This window comes from Lithobates pipiens, unplaced genomic scaffold (assembly GCF_037356315.1).
Source record: "Lithobates pipiens isolate NorthernLeopardFrog02 unplaced genomic scaffold, aLitPip1_a1.2 Scaffold_25, whole genome shotgun sequence".
NCBI classification, from domain to species: Eukaryota; Metazoa; Chordata; class Amphibia; order Anura; family Ranidae; genus Lithobates; species Lithobates pipiens.
In genome coordinates this window covers 106,248,420-106,275,636 of record NW_027507787.1, presented here as the reverse complement: position 1 = coordinate 106,275,636, position 27,217 = coordinate 106,248,420, and the positions used below count along the sequence as shown (strand labels likewise).

Sequence of the window (27,217 nt, the reverse complement as noted above, 5' to 3'; positions counted from 1 at the left end):
TGTCCCCCTGTGTGTGTGTGTCCCCATGTGATTGTGTGTCCCCCCCGTGTGAGAGTGTGTGCCCAACGTGTGAGTGTGCGTGTCCCCCTGTGTGTGGTGTGTGTGTGTGTGTCTCCCCTGTGTGTGTGTCTCCCCCTGTGTGTGTGTGTATGTTTCTTCCCCTGTGTGTGTGTGTCTCCCCCTGTGTGTGTGTGTATGTTTCTTCCCCTGAGTGTGTGTGTCTCCCCCTGTGTGTGTGTGTGTGTGTGTGTGTGTGTATGTTTCTTCCCCTGTATGTGTGTGTCTCCCCCTGTGTGTGTGTGTGAGTATGTGTCTTTCCCCATGTGTGCGAGTGTGTCCCCCTGTGTGTGTTTGTGTTTGTCTTCCCTTGTGTGCGTGTCCCCCTCTGTGCGTCAGTGTGTCCCCGTGTGTGTGTGTGTGAGTGGTTCCCCCTGTGTGTGTGTGTGTCCCCCTGTGTGTGTGTGTGTGTGCGAGTGTGTCCCCCTGTGTGTGTGTGTGTCCCCTATGTGTGTGTGTCCCTGTGTGTGCGTGTGCGTTCTTCCTCCAGTTTCCCCCTGTGTGCTCCCCCCGTGTCTCCCTGTGCTGGTGTGGCGTCCAAGGGGGCCCTATGAGCTTCTATTGCCTGGGGGCCCCATTAGTTGTCAGTCCGCCCCTGGTCACCGAGGACCTTTTTGGCATTCAAAGGTCAGGAGTGTGCCTTTTTTAGTCACCAAGGACCATTTTGGGCATTTAATCACTCCAGCACCAGACCATTTGGCTGGCCAAAGACCAGAGCACTTTTTTCGATTCGGCACTGCGTCGCTTTAACCACTTGCTGACCATTGCACTCTGATGTACGTCCCTACTTTGGGGACGAACAGAGGCGTCTTCAGGGGGTGGCCATAGTCTGGGACCAATAGCCCAGAGTCTCGGTCCAGAATGCAGGGAACAGGGGCAGACTGAGCCATGGTTGGCTCCGGCTCCAGCTCTGCCCCGCTTCCACCCGACTTTACTCTTGGTCACTGATTTATATAGCCGCCTGGCGGCTAGCAACCATTAACGTCACTGCCCACTGTGCCGACTGTGCCCACACTGCCCAACATTCAAAGCATAGGAGGATTGCACTTCCTCCTCCTCCGCGCTAGTGCTCGTGGGGCCTGGCCTACGACTTCTGGTCTGGATTGTCCCGCAGGAGGGAGAGAAAGGGATGACGCCGCCACCCTAAGCAGAATTCGCAGCGGGTCCCTTAGCCTACACTCCTCCAATCTTAGTCCTCTCCCAGCTTGCTGTGCTGGAGCAGGAAGAAGGTAGAAATGACAATGCGGTGGCTGCACCACATCAATACCCACTTGGGCGGGCGACTCTCCTCTTCTCCTCTGGCTGCCTTGCACACCAGCACCACAGATGAGCTGCTGCTGTAGTACCTGAACACATGAAGTCTATCTCCTCCTGGTCAGGTAGGTCAATCAGAGTGTGTGTGTCAGGTAGGTCAGTGTATGTACGTCAGTGTGGGTCAGGTAGGTCAGTGTATGTATGTTGGGTAGGTCAGTGTGGGTCACGTAGGTCAGTGTATGTATGTCCGGTAGGTCAGCGTGTGTCGGGTAGGTCAGTGTGGGTCACGTAGGTCATCCTTTTTTCCCACAAATAGAGCTTTATTTTGAAGGTATTTGATTGCCTCTGCAATTTTTTATTTTTTTTTTGTGATATAAACGGAAAAATCTAAAATATTGACAGAAAATTATATTTTCTGCTTTTTGTTATAAGAAAAATCCAATAAACTCAATTATATTCATACTTTTTATTATTTGTAAAATCTTTTTTATTGAATTTTCGGTGTCATACAAAATCACCCACGCAGGGGCCAAACAGTTCCCACACAGGGGTAAACTTCCAAATGTGGCAACAGGCCACAACAAAGCACATTACAAAACATATATCCTGCCTCTGATGCGGCAACCGACCGCAACAGGGCAAATGAACACAAACATAAACTTGTCTATCTATACCCCACTGTGGGGAGAGGATATTGTAGGATAATTCGTGCTAAGTATTAAAATGACCGGATAAGGTGTCATAATAGCAGGTGGGTCAGCCTATAACCATACTACATCCATAACGAACTATGGGTTATTTACTACATCCGTTGCCGTTGTGTTATCATCCAGCCAGCAGTTCCACACCTTCTCAAATTTCTGTGGGCAACCCCTGTTCAAGTAGGTGGCCCTATAGAGGGGTAAGCTAGCGTTCACCAGGTTTTTCCAGAATTGAATAGAGGGGGGAGACGATTGTTTCCAGGTCATGGTGATGGCCTTGCGTGCATAGTAGAGCAACAGGGATATGAGTGTTTTCCTAGCCCTGAGGATCGACATTTGTTCCTCCAGCCCCAGCGGGCAATATTTAGGATCGTAAGGAATATTAACCTCAGTGGTCTTAACTATCACCAAGAGAACCTCTTTCCAAAAACATACAATCGCTGGGCAAGCCCAGAAAATGTGAATGAAGTCTCCCGGCTGATAGGAGCAGCGCCAGCACTCCGGGGAGTGCGTTGGCGACATCTTGTGCAGTCTGTGGGGCGTGTAGTGGACTCTGTGTACAATTTTGTATTGGACTAATTTGTCCCTGGCTGAAACCAAAGGGGAGAACGGAAAATCCCAAATCTCCCTCCAGTCATCGTCATCCAGCTCCGGTATGTCCACCACCCATTTCCTGCGGAGGGAGGACAGCTCGGGGCGGCAGCAACCAGTAGGGACCTGTAAATCTGAGACATGGGTTTATCCAGGTCTTTTACCCGAAGGATGGACTCAAGCTCAGAGTACTCCAGTACGACCGGTTGTCCCAAAAATTGACAGCGATAAGCATGCGCGACTTGAAGATAACGGAAGTGGGCCCATGTAGGCACATTAAATTTGTCACGCAGGATATGAAAGGGAGCAAGCTCCCCGTTGATAACGACATGCTCGAGCGTAAGTATTTTATACTTGGCCCAGGCCTGAGGGTCGGGATGGTATTAAACTGCGGAAGGCCAGGATTCAGCCACAGGGGGGTGTGAGGAGACCAGGAGTTCGGCAGGGACGCCCTCAGTGCCTCTCCCGCCCTCCACGCCCTTAAAGTGGTGCGCATAGAAGGGGTGAGGCAGTGAGGCGTTTTTGGCCCCCTGAAAACCAACCCCCTTAAGGCCTCCAGAGACCCCACTATAGCTGCCTCCAAGACCGTCGCAGCATTGGTCAGGTCCGGCTGCAGCCACCAGTGGACGGTTACAAGCTGGGTAGCTAGGAAATAAAACCACTTGATCTTACCGGATCTAACAAATATTTATCAGCCTGAATGACTTTTGGCCAGAAAATTTGATAAGGCGGGCTGATGACGGGTTAGCCCCCCCTGCAAATAACTGTTAATATTGCTTCTTCTGTGTGAGATCTAACGCAAACAACAGTTGATCTAACCTGATCTAAAAAAGATCTAACAAACTGAATACGATTTTTTTTAAATACTGTACATTGTAATAAATCACAGCAGAGGGAGGCTAAAGGTTACAGAAAGGTCACTGTGCAATACAAACAACCAAACATTGAATACCAAAAATGGTCCTCAGTGACCAAAAAAAGCCCGGACCTTCTAGGCTAAATATTATCCTTGGAGGCCAAAAATGGGCCCCAGTGAAAAAAAACAGCACACCCAGCTGTTTTTGGTCACCGACAGGGGCGGACTGACCAGTCGGTCACTCGGGTGCCGCCCGAGGTCATTAGGTGCCCGGCCACATGAGAGGCCACTTGAAGTGGCTGTGCCGTATCACATGCCGCGATCATGCCGATTACAATACTGCTAACGGTACTTCTAACGGCACGCTGCTCCCGCCGCCCCTCCTTCCCTCCCGTCCAAGGTGATGTCACAACGCTTACCGTACAAGCACCTGGGACGGACGGGAGGGGAGGAGGGGCCTGTGGGGGAGCAGCGCACCGTTAGCAGTATTGTAATTGGCATGATCGCGGCATGTGAGACGGGCACAGCAGAAGAGTGGAGGGGCCGGCGGGGAGCTGCGCCGTTATTATCGGCATCCGGTAAGTGAAGCCTGGGCCTGCCACAAGTGATGGGAGACGGCAGAACAGAATGCATGGGGCCCCGGATACCCCCAACCCACAGTGTCCCCCTCTGTGAGTGCCCCCCATTTGTGAGTGTCCCCCTGTGTGTTTGTCCCCCTGTGCCCCCCGTGTGAGTGTGTCCCCCTGTGTTTGTGTCCCCATGTGTGTGTCCCCCTGTGTGAGTGTCCCCATGTGTGTGTGAGTGTCCCCCTGTGTGTGTGTGTGTGTGTGTATGTCCCCCTATGTGTGTGTCCCTGTGTGTGTGTCCCCGTGTGTGTGAGTGTCCCCGTGTGTGTGCATCTCCCCGTGTGTGTGTCCCCTTATGTGTGTGTGTGAGAGAGTGTCCCCCTGTGTGGTGAGTGTGTGTCCATCTGTGTGTGTGTGTGCCCCCCTGTATGTGTGTGTCCCCCTGTGTGTGTGTGTCCCCCTGTGTAAGTGAGTGTGCGTGTCCCCCTGTGTGTGGGAGTGTGCGTGTCCCCCTGTGTGTGTGTCCGTGTGAGTGTGTGTGTCCCCTATGTGATTGCGTGTGCCCCCCGTGTGAGTGTGTGTGTCCCCCTGTGTGTGTGTTTCCCCCTGTGTGTGTGTGTGTGTGTGTGTGTGTGTCTCTCCCCCTGTGTGTGTGTCTCTCCCCCTGTGTGTGTGTCTCTCCCCCTGTGTGTGTGTCCCCCTGTGTGTGTGTCCCACTGTGTGTGTGTCTTCCCCTGTGTGTGTGTCAACCTGTGTGTGTGTCAACCTGTGTGTGTGTGTCCCCCTGTGTGTGTCCCCCTGTGTTTGTGTGTGAGAGTGTCCCCCTGTGTGAATGTCCCCCTGTGTGTGTCTCCCCGTGTGTGTCTCCCCGTGTGTGAGTGTCCCTGTATGTGTGTGTGTGTGTGAGTGTCCCCCTGTGTGAGAGTGTCCCCCTATGTGGTGTGAGTGTGTGTCCACCTGTGTGTGTGTGCCCCCTGGGTGAGTGAGTGTGCGTGTCCCCCTGTGTGTGTGTGTGTGTGAGAGTGTATCCCCCTGCGTGTGTGTGTGTGGTGTGAGTGTGTGTCCCCGTGTGTGTGTCCCCCCCTGTTTGAGAGAGTGTGTCCCCCTGTGTGTGTGTGTGTGCTCCCCTTGTGTGTGTCTTCCCTCTTGTGTGTGTGTGTGTGTGTGTCTCCCCCTGTGTGTGTGTGTGAGAGAGAGTCTCCCCCTGTGTGTGTGTGTGAGAGAGTGTCCCCCTGTGTGAGTGTGTCCCCCTGTGTGGTGTGTCCCCCCTGTGTGTGTGTGTGTGTCCCCCTGTGTGTGTGTTCCCGTGTGAGTGTATGTCCCCCCCATGTGATTGTGTGTCCCCCCGTGTGAGTGTGTGTGCTCCCCTGTGTGAGTGTGCGTGTCCCCCTGTGTGTGGTGTGAGTGTGTGTGTCCCCCTGTGTGTGTGTCTCCCCCTGTGTGTGTATGTTTCTTCCCCTGTGTGTGTGTGTGTCTCCCCCTGTGTGTGTGTGAGTGTGTGTTTCTTCCCCTGTGTGTCTCTCCCCCTGTGTGTGTGTGTGTGTGTGTCTCCCCCTGTGTGTGAGTGTGACCCCCTGTGTGTGTGTCCCCCTGTGTGCGTCAGTGTGTCCCTGTGTGTGGGTGAGTGGTTCCCCCTGTGTGTGTGAGTGTGTCCCCCTGTGTGTGTGTCCCCCTGTGTGTGTGTGTCCCTGTGTGTGCGTTCTTCCTCCAGTTTTCCCCTGTGTGCTCCCCCCGTGTCTCCCTGTGCAGGTGCCTATGGCACATACTATTCTCAGGCGCTCTCCCATCCAGTTACTGACCAGGCCTGACCCTGTTTAGCCTCCGAGAACAGACGAGATTAGGGCTTTGAGGGTGATGTGGCCATAGGCAATCTCTTTGGACACCGTCAACCCTCTTGACAAACGTCAAGATGGTCAACTTGGGAAACAAGGGAAAAAAACAAGTCGACGCAAAAAAAAAGAAGAAGACTGCAGCTCCTGGTATTCCCAGGCGGTCTAATCAGATGCTAATCAGGCCCGACTCTGCTTAGCCTCCAAGATAAGACAAGATTTTGAGCTTTCAGGGTGATGAGGCCATAGACAATCTCTTTGGGCACCCTAAACCTCCTTCACAAATGCCAAGATAGTCACCATGGAAAATAAGGAAAAATAAGTCAACGCCGAAAAAAATAAAAGAAGCCTATGCTACCTGGTATTCCCAGGCAGTCTCCCATCCAGGTACTAACCAGGCCTGAGCCTGCTTAGCCTTCGAAAAAAGAAGCCTACATCACCTTGTATTCCCAGGCGGTCTCCCATTCAGGTACTAACCAGGCCCTACCCTGCCCATAGGCAATCTCTTTGGGCACCCTCATCCCTCTTGACAAATGCAAAGATAGTCACAAGGCCCGACCCTGCTTAGCCTCCGAGATCAGACGAGATCGGGCGCTTTCACTGTGATATGGCCGTAGGCAATCTCTTTCAGCGCCCTCAACCGTCTTGACAAATGCCAAGATAATCACCTTGGGAGACAAGGGAGAAAACAAGTCAACGCCAAAAAAATAAAAGAAAAAAAGAAGCCCGTGGCACTGGGTATTCCCAGGAGGTCTCCCATTTGTTACTAACCAGGCCAGATGCTGCTCAACCTCTGGGATCAGACAAGATCAGGCGCTTTCAGGGTGATGTGGCCATAGGCAATCTCTTTCGGCACCCTCAACCCTCTTGACAAACCCAAGATGATCACCTTGGGAAACAAGGGAAAAAAAACAAGTCAACAACAAAAAAAAAAGAAACCTACAGCACTTGGTATTCCCAGGGGGTCTCCCATCCAGGTTTTAACCAGGCCCAACTCTGCTAAGCCTCCAAGATCAGATGAGATTGGTTGCTTTCAGGGAGATGTGGCCATAGGCAATCGCTTTGTGGACTCTCAACCCTCTTGAAAAATCCCAAGATGGTCACCTTGGTAAACAAGGGAAAAAAAAGAAGTCAACAACAAAAAAAAAAGAAACCTACACTACTTGGTATTCCTAGGGGGTCTCCCATCCAGGTTCTAACCAGGCCCAACCCTGCTAAGCATCCGAGATCAGATGAGATCAGTTGCTTTCAGGGAGATGTGGCTGTAAGCAATCGCTTTGGGCACCCTGAACCCTCTTGAAAAAAAAGCCAAAAAAAGAGAAGCCTATGGCACCTGGTATTCCCAGGCAGTCTCTCATCCAGGTACTAACCAGGCCTGACCGTGCTTAGATTCTGAGATTAGTCACTTTCAGGGTGATGTGGCCATAGGCATTTTCTTCGGACACCCTCAACCATCTTGACAAACGCCAATATAGTCACCTTGGGAAACAAGGGAAAAAAACAAATAAACGCAAAAAAAAAAAATAAGCCTACGGCACCTGGCCATCCAGGTAATAACCAGGCTCAGCCCCTGCTTAGCCTCCGAGGTGAGACAAGATGGGGCGCTTTCAAGGTGATGTGGCCGTAGCCAATCTTTTTGGGCACCTTCAACCCCCTTGACAAATGCCAAAATGCACTTTGGGAAACAAGGGAAAAAACAAGTCAACGCCCCAAATGAAAAAAAAAAGGAAGCCTACAGCACCTTGTATTCCTAGGCGGTCTCCCATCCAGGTACTTACCAGGCCCGACCCTACCCATGGGCAATCTCTATGGGCACCCTCATCCCTCTTGACAAACGCAAAGATGGTCACTAGGCCCGACCATGCTTAGCCTCTGAGATCAGATGAGATTGGGCGCTTTCACGGTGATATGGCTGTAGGCAATCCCTTTGGGTATCCTCAACCCTTTTTGACAAATGCCAAGATGGTCACCTTGAGAAACAAGGGAAAAAAACCCATCCAGGTACTAACCAGGCCCGACCCTGCATAACCTCCGAGATCGGACAAGATAGGGTGCTTTCAGGGTGATGTGCCCATAGGCAATTGCTTTGGGCACCCTCAACTCTCTTGACAAACACCAAGATTGTCACCTTGGTAAACAAGAGAAAAAAACAAGTCAACACCAAAAAAAAAAAACATTTACGGCACCTGGTATTCCCAGGCGGTCTCCCATCTCGGTATGAATCAGGCTCGATGCTGCTTAGCCTCCGAGACAAGATGAGATTTGTCGCTTTCAGGGTGATGTGGCCTTAGGCAACCACTTTGCGCATGCTCAACCCTCTTGACAAAATGCCAAGATGGTCACCTTGGGAAACAAGGGAAATAACAAGTCAATGCCAAAAAAAAGAAAAAAAAAGAAGCCTGTGGCAATGGGTATTCCCAGGCAGTTTCCCAGCCAGGTACTAACCAGGCCCAACCCTGCTTAGCCTTTGAAATCAGGCGCTTTCAGGGTCATGTGCCCATAGGCAATCTCTTTGGGCAGCCTCAGCCCTCTTGACAAACGCTACGGTGGTCACCTTGGGAAACAAGGGAAAAAAACAAGTCGATGCCAAAAACAAAACAAAAAAACCTACGGCACATGGTATACCTGGGGGTCTCCCATCCAGGTTCTAACCAGGCTCGACCCTGCTTAGCCTCTGCGCCAAGATGGTCACCTCAACGCCAAGTCAACGCCAAAAAAAAAAAAAAGAAGCCCGTGGCACTGGGTATTCCCAGGAGGTCTCCCATTTGTTACTAACCAGGTAAGACGCTGCACAGCCTCCGAGATCAGACAAGATTGAGCACTTTCAGGGTGATGTGGCCGTAAGAAATCTCTTTCGGCACCCTCAACCCTCTTGACAAATGCCAAGATGGTCACCTTGGGAAACAAAGGAAAAAAACAAGTCAACGCCAAAAAAAAAAAAAAAACCTACGGCACATGGTATTCCTGGGCGTCTCCCACCCAGGTTCTAACCAGGCCCGACCCTGCTAAGCCTCCGAGATCAGACGAGATCGGTTGCTTTAAGGGAGATGTGGCCTTAGGCAATAGCTTTGGGCACCCTGAACTCTCTTGAAAAACGCCAAGATGGTCACCTTGGTAAACAAGGGAAAATAACAAGTCAACGCCAAAAAAATAAAAAAAGAAGCATATGCCACCTGGTATTCCCAGGCAGTCTCCCATCCAGGTACCAACCAGGCCTGACCCTGCTTAGCCTCCGAGATTAGATGAGATTGGTCCCTTTCAGGGTGATGTGTCCATAGGAAATTTCTTTGGACGCCCTCAACCATCTTGACAAACGCCAAGATAGTCACCTTGGGAAACCAGGGAAAAAAACAAGTAAATGCAAAAAAAAAGAAGCCCAGGGGCCTGGTATTGCCAGGCGGTCTGCCATCCAGGTATTAACCAGGCTCAGCCCCGGCCGTAGCCAATTTTTTTGGACACCCTTAACCCCCTTGACAAACACCAAGATTCACCTTGGGAAACAAGGGAAAAAACAAGTCAGCGCCCCCCCCCCCCAAAAAAAAGGAAACCTACAAAACCTTGTATTCCCAGGTGGTCTTCCATCCAGGTAGATCAGATGAGATTGGACGCTTTCATGGTGATATGGCCATAGGCAATCTCTTGGGCATCCTCAACCCTCTTTGACAAACGCAAAGATGGTCACCTATCATCCAGATACTAACGAGGCCCAACCCTCCTTTGCCTCCGAGTTCAGGATCTTTCAGGGTGATGTAGCCGTAGGCCATCTCATTGGGCACCCTCAACCTCTTGACTAACGCCAAGATGGTCACCTTGGGAAACAAGGGAAAAAAACAAACCAACGGCAAAAAAAAAAAAAAAAAAGAAGCCTATGGCACCTGGTATTCCCAGGCGGTCTGCCATCCAGGTACTAACAAGGCCTGAATCTGCTTAGCCTCTGAGATCAGACGCTTTCCGGGTGATGAGTCCATAGACAATCTCTTTGGGCACCCTCAACCCTTTTGATAAACGCCAAGATTGCCAACATGGAAAACAAAGTAAAAACATGTAAAAAAAAAAAAAAAAAAAAGACGCCTAGAGCACCTGGTATTCCCAGGCGGTCTCCCATCCAAGTACTAACCAGGACCGCCACTGCTTAGTCTCCAAAATCAGATGACATGGTGCGCTTTCAGGGTGATGTGGCCGTAGGCAATCTCTTTGGGCACCTTCAACCCTCTTTTTTTTTTCAGTTTAGTTTTTATTAGAAATATTTTCAGAACATAACAGAAGTATACATTTCCATACATATTTGTTACAAGAGGTCGTTATAGGTGTATAAAATTCCAGAATGTTGTGATAGTATCAACAATCAGCAGTAAATCTTGAGACAGTATACATATATCACACATAGAACATTACGATCAATAGTCAACAGCATTGATTCAAAAATTTTACAGGTGATTAATGTAGTACTTAACAGTTGCAGACACGTAAAAGGATATATACGCCTCTAAGTTAGGAAAGCAGATATATAGAAAAGGTGAAAGAAAAAGAAGACCATAGAAAAAAAAAATAGAACTGAGAAAAACCAAGACCAGGATTTAAGTGGTCTGGCAACAAATCCTCTAACAAAATATAATCTGAAGAGTATTATATTACCAATTTGGACCTCCAGTATGGACCTATAGGTATGTATCCGCTATGGTACAGCATAAATAACTTCCTGCCTTATCTCTTGAAAGTAATGGACTCACCCTTTTGGGCAAACTTCAGTATTTACCTGTATAATCTCACGACTACTGTGGAAATTTTTCCAGCCAGCATTTCCACCTACCATCAATCTGTCTCTTGGAACCTTATTTTATAGCCCATAAGGCTTCCCATTTGTAGTGTGTTTGTATGATAGGATATATGTCTGAAATGTTTTTGGGAACATCACTTTTCCACTTCCTAGTAATAAGTAATCTAGCCGCAATCAGTATATGTGTAACCACCGTGCGAAAATCTGGCGGAAATACCTCAATTCCCAGGTTCAATAGAGCCAAGCTATTCTTTGGATATGTAATCAACCCAGTAATAGAGGAAATTAATCGAAACACAGCATTCCAAAAACTAGTTATATGTTTAAAGGTCCACATGATGTGCATAATGTTACCCACCTCTCCACATCCCCTCCAGCATAAAGAGGAATGACCTGGTAAAAACGTATGAAGACGGTATGGAGTCAAGTACCATCTCAACGTGATTTTCTGAGTCAATTCCCAGTGATTCACACACTTTGATGATTTATACACAGTGTTTAGGGCTTTTTGCCATTGTTGAGATGTGAATGTGGTCTGCATTTCTGTCTCCCATTTCTGAAATGGCACTGATTTAATAAAGGTGGTTTTACGTTGAAAAAGCGTGTAAAAAATGGAGATCCTTTTGGGGTAGCAGCAGAGACTTAAAAATTTCCACGCAGCTTCTTGAATATATAAATGATGAACCCCTAACGGTTTTAAGAGATGGGAGATCTGATCATATGTGTAACGTTCACTACTTGGAAGACCGTATTGTTCTTGCAGCTGTGGGAATGTTTTTAGGAAGTCGTTATGGAACATATCACTTAACTGGGTAATCCCCCTGGACGTCCAATTAATAAGTCTAATGTTTGGAATAGCACCTTCAATTGTAACCAGGGGTATTGGTATTTCTATTTGTTTATCCGACGGGGTTAAGGCACCACATAGATCCCTCCAAGCTTTTAATGAGGCCCGGAGGGTCATGGGTAAGTTTTGTAAAGGAACATGGCTCCAACTATCAAGTAAAAGAAGGTGAGAAAGATCTCTGGTGGGGCTTAGGGTCTGTTCTAGTTTGTGCCACGGAATGTCCGCTCCACATAGGAACCATGTTCTAAGTTGAGTGAGCAGAGATGCACGCTAGTAGTCCAGCAGGACTGGGAACCCTATACCCCCTGCCCCTCTTTGTTTAGCTAATATGACTGTGGTACATCTCAGTTTTTTTGAGTTAGATATATTTTGTCAGAATGGAATCTAGTGCTTTTAAATGGGTGGTCTTGAGGGGTATTGGGAGGGTGCGGAAGATGTATAAGATTTGGGGAAGAAGTAACATCTTAAAAGACGCTAGGCGTCCAGACCATGTTAATTCGGATTTGGCAAGTCGAACGGTTTGTAAGGTTAATATCTGTATAAGGGCATGATAGTTAGTATCTGCTAATTTAGAGGGGTCTTTGGTAATTTGGAGGCCAAGATAAGTTATTTGTTCTGCAGTCCATGAGTAGGGGAATTGGAGTTGTAGTCGTTTTTGAAGAGCAGGTGGGACATGTATAGGGAGAATTAGCGATTTGGTGAAATAAACTTTATAATAGGAGATTTTACTAAATTCGTTAAGGACTGTGTGGGCATTGATTAAGGAATGTGACGGGGAGGTTAGGAATAAAATAACATCGTCGGCAAATATGTTTATTTTATGAGTATGATTGGGGAAAGAGAAACCTGTGATATTTGGGTGGGATCTAATTTTTTCCGCTAAGGGCTCCATAAGGAGATTGAAAATAAAAGGGGAGAGGGGGCACCCCTGTCTAGTCCCGTTGGAGATTGTAAAGGATCGCGATAGTGTATTGGATGTGTATACTTGTGAGGAAGGTGAGGAGTATAAGGCTAATATGGCTGACAATATAGGTCCCCCAAGGCCAAACTTTTTAAGGGTATGGACCATGTATTCCCAGTGTATCCTGTCAAACGCCTTCTCCACATCCAAAGATAGGAGCAGAGAAGGCGTCCGACAGGAATTTTTACAGTGGAGGATATCCACCACCCTGCGAGTTGCGTCCGATGGCTGCCTACCAGGTGTGAAACCTGATTGGTCAGGATTAATCAAAATAGGAATAAACTGGGCTAGTCTCTGGGCAATTATTTTAGCGTATAATTTAACATCTGTATTTAAAAGAGAAATCGGACGGAAATTGGTGGGTTCATCAGGGCTTTTCCCCGGTTTGGGTATAGTGACAATGTATCCTTTAAGCATTTCAGGGGGGGAACAAAAAAGTCTGTATTGCATGAGTAAATGTATCTTTTAGAGGAGACACAAGAGTGGAGGCGAATGTTTTGTAATAATCATTGGGTAGCCCATCTGGGCCTGGGGATTTGCCAATCGGTTGAGAGTGGATTGCTTTCTGTATTTCTAGTGGTGAGGTTGGTGCATTTAAAGATTGTAGTTGTTCCCGGGAAAGGGCCGGGAGAGCTATCTCCTCCAAAAAACCTTGAATGTCTGATTCTGAGTGCCCGTTCACACTACCGCGACTTGGGACGCGACTTGTCAGACCGCAAGTCGCCCCAAGTCGCTTGACATTAGTAATTCCATTAAAGTGAATGAGAGCCGTCTTAATGACCGCTACTCAAGTCGGAGCGACTTCCAAAAAGGTTCCTGTACTACTTCAAGGCGACTTATAGGCGACTTGTACCCATAGATTTCAATACAAGTCGCCTACAAGTCGGATCACCGTCTGTAAGCAAGCGACTTAACAGGAAGAAGAACACAATTATGGCATCCCTCCCCCTTCCCATACACTGATCACTTCCTGTGTGAAGTGTGGGTAGGTGTGAGGTGAAGTGAAGAAAAGAAGTGATTGAAGAATTGAGAGAACATGTCATCCCGAGGCCGCAGAGAAGTGCAGCACAGGGAGCCAGTGGATAATGAGTCCCTAATCAGACATGTGAGGCAGCGACCCTGCATATATAATAAGCAAGATCCCAACTACAAGGATCAATCCAAGAGGGATAGTGCTTGGTTGGAAATATGCAGACTAACTATTGAAGATTGGGAAACAATGCTGCCGACCGATCGTAGTGACAAATGTAAGTTTAACCTTTTTATTAAATTCATGGTGTTATTTATTATGCATGTGTTCTGCCACGTCACTTGCCACGTCACCTGCCACGTCACTTGCCACGTCACCTGCCACGTCACCTGCCACGTCACTTGCCACGTCACCTGCCATGTCACCTGCCACGTCACTTGCCACGTCACCTGCCACGTCACCTGCCACGTCACCTGCCACGTCACCTGCCAGGTCACCTGCCACGTCACTTGCCACGTCACCTGCCACGTCACTTGCCACGTCACCTGCCACGTCACCTGCCACGTCACTTGCCACGTCACCTGCCACGTCACCTGCCACGTCACCTGCCACGTCACTTGCCACGTCACCTGCCACGTCACTTGCCACGTCACCTGCCACGTCACTTGCCACGTCACCTGCCACGTCACCTGCCACGTCACCTGCCACGTCACTTGCCACGTCACCTGCCACGTCACCTGCCACGTCACCTGCCACATCACCTGCCACGTCACTTGCCACGTCACCTGCCACGTCACTTGGCACGTCACCTGCCACGTCACCTGCCACGTCACCTGCCACGTCACCTGCCACGTCACCTGCCACGTCACCTGCCATGTCACTTGCCACGTCACTGAATGATTCTTTTATTATTACATTATAGAAAAAAAAATAACCAACATATCATTTTTATTACATGAAATAAAGATTACATAGCATGAAAACATTATAACCGTAATAACACATTAGCAAATTCTAGATGTAAAGCAGTGAGCAATGCAGTTAGGAAATGGCATCCAATTGCCATTCTAAGTCACCGGCCGGTGAAATAAAGTATGATGCAAACTTTGCACGAACAGTGGCACCATCGCAGGATCCCCTTGCAGCAGTGATATGTGCACTTTCCAAGTCATGCATAAGGGAATCCTCAAAACGGTACCCGTCACGTACCCGTACAAAATTGTGCAGCACGCAAGCTGCTTTGACAGCAGTAATTGCATTTTCAATGTTTAATGCAATAGGCGTATGTAACAAACGCCATTTATTGGCAAGAATTCCAAACGTGCACTCAACCATCCTTCTTGCCCTTGTCAGCCGGTAATTAAAGACTTTCTTGGGGGTTGTCAGATTTCTATTGGAGTAAGGCCTCATTAGGTGTTGCGACAATGCAAAAGCCTCATCTGCGACAAACACATAGGGTATTGGGGGTTCAGTTGTGCCCGGAAGAGGACAGTTCTCAGGAATATCTAGCTGATTAGATCGTAGCCTTTCACCAAATGAGGAATTTGCAAAAATACGCGAATCGCAGCTACTTCCGTAGGATCCTATATCGATATAGGTGAAGCAGTAGTTTGCATCGACAACAGCAAGAAGTACAAAAGAACAATATTTTTTGTAATTGTAGAACATACTTCCACTACCAACAGGCTTAACGACACGCACATGCTTCCCATCTATAGCTCCAAGGCAATTTGGGAAATTGCACTGACGCCAAAATATTTGTGCTATATCACGCCAATTATCTTGTGTAGGCCGCTTCATAACCATGCTGTTAAGCACATCCTAGCGACTAAAGCAGTCGCGCAAACCCTTCCACCGGATTTGTAATATTGATACTGCAAAACATAAATAGGAACATAAAATGGTTTATGTCTTTTGTCTTTCAGATACCTGGCAACCGGTCATTCCCTAGTTAGTCTACATTATGAGTTCATGTTGGGCAGATCAACGATCAGCTACATTATCCAAGACACCTGCCAAGTCATATGGGATCAGCTCATCCGTGGTTCTGGTGTGCAAGGCAGCCAGAGGAGAAGAGGAGAGCCGCCCGTCCAAGTGGGTATTGATGTGGTGCGGCCGCCGCATTGTCATTTCTGCCTTCTTCCTGCTCCAGCACAGCAAGCTGGGAGAGGACTAAGATTGCAGGAGTGTAGGCTAAGGGAGCCGCTGCGAATGCTGCTCAGGGTGGCGGCGTCATCCCTTTCTCTCCCTCCTGGGCTCTACACTCCACGCTACCATAACAGCTACGGGACAATCCAGACCAGAAGTCGTAGGCCAGGCCCCACGAGCACTAGCGCGGAGGAGGAGGAAGTGCAATCCTCCTCTGCTTTGAATGTTGGGCAGTGTGGGCACAGTGGGCAGTGACGTTAATGGTTGCTAGCCGCCAGGCGGCTATAGCAATCAGTGACCAAGAGTAAAGTCGGGTGGAAGCGGGGCAGAGCTAAAGCTGGAGCTGGAGCCAACCAAGGCTCAGTCTGCCCCTGTTCCCTGCATTCTGGACCGAGACTCTGGGCTACTGGTCCCAGACTACGGCCACCCCCTAAAGATGCCTCTGTTTGTTCCCAAAGTAGGGACGTACATCAGAGTGCAATGGTCGGCAAGTGGTTAAAGCGACGCAGTGCCGAATCGCAAAAAGTGCTCTGGTCTTTGGCCAGCCAAATGGTCCTGCGCTGAAGTGATTAAATGCCCAAAATGGTCCTTGGTGACTAAAAAAGGCACACTCCTGACCTTTGAATGCCAAAAAGGTCCTCGGTGACCAGGGGCGGACTGACAACTAATGGGGCCCCCAGGCAATAGAAGCTCATGGGGCCCCCTTGGGCACCACACCTGCACAGGGAGACACGGGGGGAGCACACAGGGGGAAACTGGAGGAAGAACGCACACGCACACACAGGGACACAAACACACACAGGGACACACACACACAGGGGGACACACTCACACACACACACACACACACACACACACACAGGGGGACACACTTACACACACAGGGGGAACCACTCACACACAGGGACACACTGACGCACACAGGGGGACACACACACAGGGGGAGACACACACAGGGGGCCACACTCACACACAGGGGGAGAGACACACACACACACAGGGGGAGAGACACACAGGGGAAGAAACACACACACGCACAGGGGGAGACACACATGCACAGGGGGAGACACACACACACAGGGGGACACACACACTCACACCACACACAGGGGGACACGCACACTCACACAGGGGAGCACACACACTCACACGGGGGGGACACACAATCACATGGGGGGACATACACTCACACGGACACACACACACACAGGGGGACACACACACACAGGGGGGACACACCACACAGGGGGACACACTCACACAGAGACACACACTCACACAGGGGGACACTCTCTCTCACACACACACAGGGGGAGACACACACACACACAAAGAGGGAAGACACACACAAGGGGAGGCACACACACAGGGGGACACTCACACACACACGGGGACACTCACACACGCCGCACACAGGAGGACACACACACACACTCACACCACACACACACACACACAGGGGGATACACTCTCACACACACACACACAGGGGGATACACACGCACACTCACTCACACAGGGGGCACACACACAGGTGGACACACACTCACACCACACAGGGGGACACTCTCTCACACACACACACATACAGGGACACTCACACACGGGGAGACACACACAGGGGGACATTCACACAGGGGGACACTCTCACACACACACAAGCACAGGGACACACACACACACACACAAACACAGGGGGACACTCACACAAGGGGAAAACACTCACACAGGGGGACACACACTCACAGGGACACACACACACACACACAGGGGAAGACACACACAGTGGGACACACACACAGGGGGACACACACACAGGGGGACACACACACAGGGGGAGAGAGACACACAGGGGAAGAAATACACACACAGGGGGAGACACACACACAGGGGAAGAAACACACACACACACACACACACACACAGGGGGACACACACATTCACACCACACATGGGGACACGCACACTCACACGGGGGGCACAAACAATCACATGGGGACACACACACACTCATACGGACACACACACAGGGGGACACTCTCTCACACACACACAAGGGGAGACACACACACAGGGGGACACACACACACAGGGGACACTCTCTCAAACAGGGACACACACACACGGGGACACTCACACACACCACACACAGGGGCACACACACACACTCACACCACACACACAGGGGGATACACACTCACACACAGGGGGACACGCCCACTCACTCACACAGGGGGACACACTCACACAGGGGGACACACACACACAGGGACACACACACACACACAGGGGGACACACACACACAGATGGACACACACTCACCACACAGGGGGACACTCTCACACACACACATACAGGGACACACACACGGGGAGACGCACACACACGGGGACACTCACACACACGGGGGGACACACACACGGGGAGACACACACAGGGACGCACACATAGGGGGACATACACAGGGACAGACACACACACAGGGGGACACTCACACACACATGGGGACACTCACACACACAGGGGGACACTCACACAGGGGGACACAAACACAGGGGGACACACTCACACGGGGGCACAGGGGGACAAACACACAGGGGGACACTCACAAATGGGGGGGCACTCACAGAGGGGGACACTGTAGGTTTGGGGGATCCGGGGCCACATGCATTCTGTACTGCCGCCTCCCATCACTTGTGGCAGGCCCAGGCTTCACTTACCGGATGCCGATAATAACGGCGCAGCTCCCTGCCGGCCCCTCCACTCTTCTGCTGTGCCCGTATCACATGCCGCGATCATGCCAATTGCAATACTGCTAACGGTGCGCTGCTCCCCACCGGCCCCTCCTCCCCTCCCGTCCGTCCCAGGTGCTTGTACGGTATGCGTTGTGACATCACCTGGGACGGGCGGGAGGGAAGGAGGGGGCGGCGGGGAGCAGCGTGCCGTTAGAAGTACCGTTTGCAGTATTGTAATCGGCATGATCGCGGCATGTGATACGGCACATCCGCTTCAAGTGGCCTCTCATCTGGCCGAGACCGGGCCGGGCACCTAATGACCTCGGGCGGCACCCGAGTGACCGACTGGTCAGTCCGCCCCTGTCGGTGACCAAAAATAGCTGGGTGTGCTGTTTTTTTCCACTGGGGCCCATTTTTGGCCTCCAAGGATAATATTTAGCCTAGAAGGTCCGGGCTTTTTTTGGTAACTGAGGACCATTTTTGGTATTCAATGTTTATTTGTTTGTATTGCACAGTGACCTTTCTGTAACCTCTAGCCTCCCTCTGCTGTGATTTATTACAATGTACAGTATTTTTAAAAAATCGTATTCAGTTTGTTAGATCTTTTTTAGATCAGGTTAGATCAACTGTTGTTTGCGTTAGATCTCATACAGAAGAAGCAATATTAACAGTTATTTGCAGGGGGGGCTAACCCGTCATCAGCCCGCCTTATCAAATTTTCTGGCCAAAAATCATTCAGGCTGATAAATATTTGTTAGATCCGGTAAGATCAAGTGGTTTTAATGTTAGATCTCACATAATTAGAGACTTATTAAGAGATTAATGAGGGGGGCTGCCCCCTCCCCTTATCTCCTTTCCCATCAAAATAGAGATATTAGGTGGTACATATGGACGGGTTATCCCCCCACATGCAATTTTGGCCAGAAAAAAATATTCATTAGATCCGGTAAGATCAAGTGGTTTTGACGTTCAATCTCACATAATTAGAGACTTATTAAGTGAATAATGAGGGGGGTTGCCCCCCTTATTTAATTTTCTGCCCAAAAACCATTCAGGCTAATAGATATTCCTTAGATCCGGTAAGATCAAGTAGTTTTAATGTTAGATCTCCCATCATTTCAGAGATATTACACATCAAAATACAGATATTACATGGTACATATGGACGGGTTAGCCCCCCCACATGCAATTTTCTGCCCAAAAATCATTCAGGCTAATAGTGTCAGAAACCATGAATCAGACCGAGACAGAAGTACAATTAAATCACACTTGTTTATTAAATAAAAATAAAAAGGTAAGTAGAGAAAGTGTAGTCAAAGCATAGCCAGACTCCAGCAACCCGATCGAGTAGTCAGCCAGGCCAGAGTTCAATAACCAGATCGGGTAATCAGCCAGGCCAGAAGTCAGGGATCCAAGTGAAACAGCAGCAAGCGGAAAAAGGAGCCAGAAGGGATGTCAGCAAGCCAGTCTTTAAACAGAACTGCAGGAGATGGTTTCTTGTGATGTGACCAAGGCGAAGGCAGAGATGAAGTCAGCTGGACAGCTTTAACCACTTGCCGACCGCCGCACGCCGATGTACGTCGGCAGAATGGCACGGGCAGGCATAAGCACATACATGTACGTCCTTTGCCTCCCGCGGGTCGGGGGCCCGATCGGGCCCCCGCCCGGTGCCTGCGGCGGTCGGTTTTCGTTCGGGAGCGATCCCGGACGAGGGGACGGCCATTCATTCATGGCCACCCCCTCGCGATCGCTCCCGACGAATGGAAATCCCCGGTGACATCACTTCCTCTCCTGTAATGTAAACACAGGAGAGGAAGTGATGTATTCTCTCCTCCGTGTCGGTATTTTTCGTTCCGACACGGAGGAGAGCGGATCAGTGAGTTGCACCAACACATCCCACACACAGTAGAACATGCCAGGCACACTCACACCCCCCCTTTACCCCCCGATCACCCCCCCAATTACCCCTGCCCCCCAGTCACAGTGACACCAATGTCATTTTTTTTTATTTATTTTTTTTTTTTGCATTGGTGTCATTTGTGACTGTAATAACTGTTAGGGCAGTTAGGGTTAGCCCCCTTTAGTTCTAATGTACCCCCCTAACCCCCCCAATAAAGGTTTAACCCCGTGATCACCCCCCGTCGCCAGTGTCACTAAGGCTGGGTTCACATTGCAGCGGTTTATGAGAACGAATGTGATTCGCACCGCACTGCAGTGCAAATCACATCCGATCTCTGTGCGATTCGAGTTCAGCCATTCGCCGCACCCGCCGCACCCGCCACACCCGCCGCACCCGCCGCAAATTCGCACGGGACCCTTTTTTTGGCCCGCAGCAGAATCGGATCGCATGGGTGTTCACACCATGCGATCCGAGTTTGCAGATCGCACTGCGATATGCGAACTGATCTGGGGGTGTCATTAACATTTCACTGACACTCCCAGCAGTTCGCATAGGGCAGTGTGAACTGCCGCCGGGAGGCATGCGATGCGGGAACCCGCCGCGCATTCGTGGCGTTCCCGCATCGCTCCAGTGTGAACCCAGCCTAATAAGCGATCGTTTTTCTGATCGCTGTATTAGTGTCACAGGTGACGCTAGTTAGGCAGGTAGGTATTTAGGTTCGCCGCAGCTTTTTATAGCGCCAGGGACCCCCATATACTACCGCATAAAGCCCCCTGATTGCCCCCTAGTTAACCCTTTCACCAGTGATCACCATATAACTGTTACAGGTGACGCTGGTTGGTTAGTTATTTTTTTATAGTTTCAGGGCACCCGCCATTTATTACCTAGTCTCACTAGTGTACCCCTAAATTTAGGGGTGTCTACTTTCTAAAATGGGGTCATTTGGGGGGGGGGGGTTTGTGCCATCTTGGCATTTTATGGCCTTCAAAACTGTAACGCCCTTAGAAAGCCTGAAGGCGGTGCTTGGTTTTTGGGGCCCCGTACGCGGCTAGGCTCCCAAAAAGTCCCACATATGTGGTATCCCTGTACTCAGGAGAAGCAGCAGAATTTATTTTGGGGTGTCATTTCACATATGCCCATGGCATGCGTGAGCAATATATCATTTAGTGACAACTTTGTGAAAAAAAAAAAAGTTTGTAATTTTCCCGCAACTTGTGGCAAAATATAAAATATTCCATGGACTCAACATGCCTCTCAGCAAATAGCTTGGGGTGTCTACTTTCTAAAATGGGGACATTTGTGGGGGTTTTGTGCCATCTTGGCATTTTATGGCCTTCAAAACTGTAATAGGTAGTGAGAAGTGAACTCAAAAAATTACGCCCTTAGAAAGCCTGAAGGCGGTGCTTGGTTTTCGGGGCCCCGTACGCGGCTAGGCTCCCAAAAAGTCCCACATATGTGGTATCCCCGTACTCAGGAGAAGCAGCAGAATTTATTTTGGGGTGTCATTTCACATATGCCCATGGCATGCATGAGCAATATATCATTTAGTGACAACTTTGTGAAAAAAAAAAAAAAAAAAAAAAAGTTTGTAATTTTCCCGCAACTTGTGGCAAAATATAAAATATTCCATGGACTCAACATGCCTCTCAGCAAATAGCTTGGGGTGTCTACTTTCTAAAATGGGGTCATTTGTGGGGGTTTTGTGCCATCTTGGCATTTTATGGCCTTCAAAACTGTAATAGGTAGTGAGGCGTGAAATCAAAAATTTACGCCCTTAGAAAGCCTGAAGGCGGTGCTTGGTTTTCGGGGCCCTGTACGCGGCTAGGCTCCCAAAAAGTCCCACATATGTGGTATCCCCGTACTCAGGAGAAGCAGCAGAATTTATTTTGGGGTGTCATTTCACATACGCCCATAGCATGTGTGAGCAATATATCATTTAGTGACAACTTTGTGTAAAAAAAAAAAAAAAATTTTTTTTTTGTCATTATTCAATCGCTTGAGGCAAAAAAATAAAATATTCAATGGGCTCAACATGCCTCTTATCAATTTCCTTAGGGGGTCTACTTTCCAAAATGGGGTCATTTGGGGGGGTTTTGTACTGCCCTGTCATTTTAGCACCTCAAGAAATGAGATAGGCAGTCGTAAACTAAAAGCTGCGTAAATTCCAGAAAACGTACCTTAGTTTGTAGATGTGACAACTTTTGCGCAAACCAATAAATATACAATTATTGACTTTTTTTTTACCAAAGACATGTGGCTGAATACATTTTGGCCTAAATGTATGACTAAAATTGAGTTTATTGGATTTTTCTAATAACAAAAAGTAGAAAATATCATTTTTTTTCAAAATTTGCGGTCTTTTTACGTTTATATCGCAAAAAATAAAAATCGCAGAGGCAATCAAATACCATCAAAAGAAAGCTCTATTTGTGGGAAGAAAAGGACGCAAATTTTGTTTGGGTACAACATTGCATGACCGCGCAATTACCAGTTAAAGCAGCGCAGTGCCAAAGTGTAAAAAGACCTCTGGTCATTTACCAGCAAAATGGTCCGGTCTGAAAGTGGTTAAGTAGGCAGGTCAGACGAGCATGATAAGGAACAGCTGGTAACTGTGGAGAGAGATGAGAGCTGGCAATTAGCCGACAGCTGAGCAGCCAACCCAGAGAAGTAAGGGCTAAACCAGCCCTGAAAAATAGATATTCATTAGATCCGGGAAGAGCAATTGGTTTTAACGTTTGATCTCACATCATTTCAGAGATATTCCACATCAAAATAGAGATATTAGGTGGTACATAAGGAAGGGTTAGCCCCCCTTATCAAATTTTCTGGCCAAAAATCATTCAGGCTAATAGATATTCGTTAAATCCGGTAAGATCAAGTGGTGTTAACGTTACCTAACGGATCTCAACCAGTGTCAGTCTGCCCCAGTCAGCTCTTTAGCGCGGGCTAGGGGAGAATGAACGCAGGGGGACTCTTATGACAATACATATAAAAATACATCGAACATTTTCCACAACGTGCCACCAGAGCCAGATTTACAGTTCACACCCATGGACTCACAAAGATCCCAGCCAGTGACTGTATCTCACTCTCTACCCGTTTCTGAAGATGAAAACAGAGGATAAAGAGAAAGATTGTCTGTGGCCATCTCAAATGTCAGGGCCTGCCACCTCCCCTTTTCTTCTCCTCCCAAGGTGATTGAGGTGACTCTCAGGCCAGAGGATCCTGAGTTTGGACCTTAAAGTCCACCTTTTGAAGAGTTGGAAGACGCTCAATCTTACCTGCTGACAACAGACCCCTAAGACTTTCCATCCTTCATTGAGGAAACTGAAGCTGATATGCAGGAAGAAGAAACCAGTGTGCCTGTAACCCCAGAACCTAAAGAACAGCAAGAGCAAAGGGTTATTCACCCACCCAAAAGACTGCTCTGAGCAGGTCTTTCTCACTGTAAAAAGGACTCTTGAAGTAACTGACGCTTCCACCGCAGATTTGGTGGTGGCAGGGCTGGTGCAAGGACTTTTGAGGCACCAGAAGACCGCACCAGAAGCAGACCCCCAAAGGCACCAGAAAACCACACCAGAAGCAGACCCCCCAAAGGCACTAGAAGACCACACCAGAAGCAGACCCCCCAAAGGCACTAGAAGACCGCACCAGAAGCAGACCCCCCAAAGGTACCAAAAGACCGCACCAGAAGCAGACCCCCAAAGGCACCAGAAGCAGACCCCCAAAGACCGCACCAGAAGACGACCCCAAAAGGCACTAGAAGACCGCACCAAAAGCAGACCCCCAAAGGCACCAGAAGACCGTACCAGGAGCAGACCCCCCAAAGACTGCACCAGAAGCAGACCCCCAAAGGCACCAGAAGACCACACCAGAAGCAGACCCTTAAAGGCACCAGAAGCAGACCCCCCAAAGGCACCAGAAGCAGACCACAAAAGGCACCAGAAGACCGCACCAGAAGCAGACCCCCAAAGACCGAAACAGAAGCAAACCCCCCAAAGGCACCAGAAGACCGCACAAGAAGCAGACCCCCAAAGGCACCAGAAGACCGCACAAGAAGCAGACCCCCCAAAGGCACCAGAAGACCACACCAGAAGCAGACCCCCCAAAGGCACCAGAAGGCCACAACAGAAGCAGACCCCCCAAAGGCACCAGAAGACCGCACCAGAAGAAGACCCCCAAAGGCACCAGAAGACCGCACCAGAAGCAGACCCCCCAAAGGCACCAGAAGACCACACCAAAAGCAGACCCCCAAAGGCACCAGAAGCAGACCCCCAAAAGCACCAGAAGACCGAAACAGAAGCAGGCCCCCAAAGAAGGCACCAGAAGACCGAAACAGAAGCAGACCCCCAAAGGCTCCAGAAGACCAGTCCAGAAGCAGACCCCCAAAGGCACCAGAAGACCGCTCCAGAAGCAGACCCCCAAAGGCACCAGAAGACCACGCCAGAAGCAGACCCCCCAAAGTCACCAGATGACCACGACCACACCAGAAGCAGACCCCCCCCAAAGGTACCAAAAGACCGCACCAGAAGCAGACCCCCAAAGGCACCAGAAGCAGACCCCCAAGACCGCACCAGAAGAAGACCCCCAAAGGCACTAGAAGACCGCACCAGAAGCAGACCCCCAAAGGCACCAGAAGATCGCACAAGAAGTAGACCCCCCAAAGGCACCAGAAGACCACACCAGAAGCAGACCCCCAAAGGCACCAGAAGCAGACCCCCCAAAAGCACCAGAAGACCGAAACAGAAGCAGACCCCCAAAGAAGGCACCAGAAGACTGAAACAGAAGCAGACCCCCAAAGGCACCAGAAGACCACACCAGAAGCAGACCCCCCCAAAGGTACCAGAAGACCGCACCAGAAGCAGACCCCCCCAAAGGCACCAGAAGACCGCACCAGAAGCAGACCCCCAAAGACCGCACCAGAAGAAGACCCCCAAAGGCACCAGAAGACCGCACCAGAAGCAGACCCCCAAAGGCACCAGAAGACCGCACCAGAAGCAGACCCCCAAAGGCACCAGAAGACCACACCAGAAGCAGACCCCCCAAAGGCACTAGAAGACCGCACCAGAAGCAGACCCCCCAAAGGTACCAAAAGACCCCACCAGAAGCAGACCCCCAAAGGCACCAGAAGCAGACCCCAAAGACCGCACCAGAAGAAGACCCCCAAAGGCACTAGAAGACCGCAGCAGAAGCAGACCCCCAAAGGCACCAGAAGACCGTACCAGAAGCAGACCCCCAAAGACCGCACCAGAAGCAGACCCCCAAAGGCACCAGAAGACCACACCAGAAGCAGACCCCCCAAAGGCACCAGACGCAGACCCCCCAAAGGCACCAGAAGACCCCCCAAAAGCACCAGAAGCAGACCCCCAAAGGCACCAGAAGACCGCACCAGAAGCAGACCCCCAAAGACCGCAACAGAAGCAGACCCCCCCAAAGGCACCAGAAGACCGCACAAGAAGCAGACCCCCCCCAAAGGCACCAGAAGACCGCACAAGAAGCAGACCCCCCAAAGGCACCAGAAGACCGCACCAGAAGCAGACCCCCCAAAAGGCACCAGAAGACCGCACCAGAAGCAGACCCCCCAAAAGGCACCAGAAGACCGCACCAGAAGAAGACCCCCCAAAAGGCACCAGAAGACCGCACCAGAAGCAGACCCCCAATGGCACCAGAAGACCGCACCAGAAGCAGACCCCCCAAAGGCACCAGAAGACCCCACCAGAAGCAGACCCCCAAAGGCACCAGAATACCGCACCAGAAGCAGACCCCCAAAGACTGCAACAGAAGCAGACCCCCCAAAGGCACCAGAAGACCACACCAGAAGCAGACCCCCCAAAGGCACCAGAAGACCACAACAGAAGCAGACCCCCCAAAGGCACCAGAAGACCGCACCAGAAGCAGACCCCCCAAAGGCACCAGAAGCAGACCCCCAAAGACCGCACCAGAAGAAGACCCCCAAAGGCACTAGAAGACCGCACCAGAAGCAGACCCCCAAAGGCACCAGAAGACCGTACCAGAAGAAGACCCCCAAAGACCGCACCAGAAGCAGACCCCCAAAGGCACCAAAAGACCACACCAGACGCTGACCCCCCAAAGGCACCAGAAGAAGACCCCCCAAAGGCACCAGAAGCAGACCCCCAAAGGCACCAGAAGACCGCACCAGAAGCAGACCCCTAAACACTGCAACAGAAGCAGACCCCCCAAAGGCACCAGAAGACCGCACAAGAAGCAGACCCCCCAAAGGCACCAGAAGACCGCACAAGAAGCAGACCCCCCAAAAGGCACCAGAAGACCGCACCAGAAGCAGACCCCCCAAAAGGCACCAGAAGACCGCACCAGAAGCAGACCCCCCAAATGGCACGCACCAGAAGCAGACCTCCCAAAAGGCACCAGAAGACCGCACCAGAAGCAGACCCCCAATGGCACCAGAAGACCGCACCAGAAGCAGACCCCCCAAAGGCACCAGAAGACCTCACCAGAAGCAGACCCCCAAAGGCACCAGAAGACCGCACCAGAAGCAGACCCCCAAAGACTGCAACAGAAGCAGACCCCCCAAAGGCACCAGAAGACCACACCAGAAGCAGACCCCCCAAAGGCACCAGAAGACCACAACAGAAGCAGACCCCCCAAAGGCACCAGAAGACCACACCAAAAGCAGACCCCCAAAGGCACCAGAAGCAGACCCCCCAAAAGCACCAGAAGACCGAAACAGAAGCAGAACCCCAAAGAAGGCACCAGAAGACCGAAACAGAAGCAGACCCCCAAAGGCACCAGAAGACCACACCAGAAGCAGACCCCCAAAGGCACCAGAAGCAGACCCCCAAAGACCGCACCAGAAGCAGACCCCCAAAGACCGCACCAGAAACAGAGCCCCAAAGGCACCAGAAGACCATACCAGAAGCAGACCCCCCAAAGGCACCAGAAGCAGACCCCCAAAGGCACCAGAAGACCGCACCAGAAGCAGACCCCCCAAAGGCACCAGAAGACCGCACAAGAAGCAGACCCCCCAAAGGCACCAGAAGACCGC

General features: G+C 50.3%; 2 pseudogenes; both read right to left on the bottom strand.

Moving 5' to 3' along the window:
- Nucleotides 1–6,790: 6,790 nt before the first annotated feature.
- LOC143931812 (5S ribosomal RNA) lies at nucleotides 6,791–6,909 on the bottom strand (annotated as a pseudogene).
- Nucleotides 6,910–7,005: 96 nt separating this feature from the next.
- LOC143932131 (5S ribosomal RNA) lies at nucleotides 7,006–7,124 on the bottom strand (annotated as a pseudogene).
- Nucleotides 7,125–27,217: the final 20,093 nt, after the last annotated feature.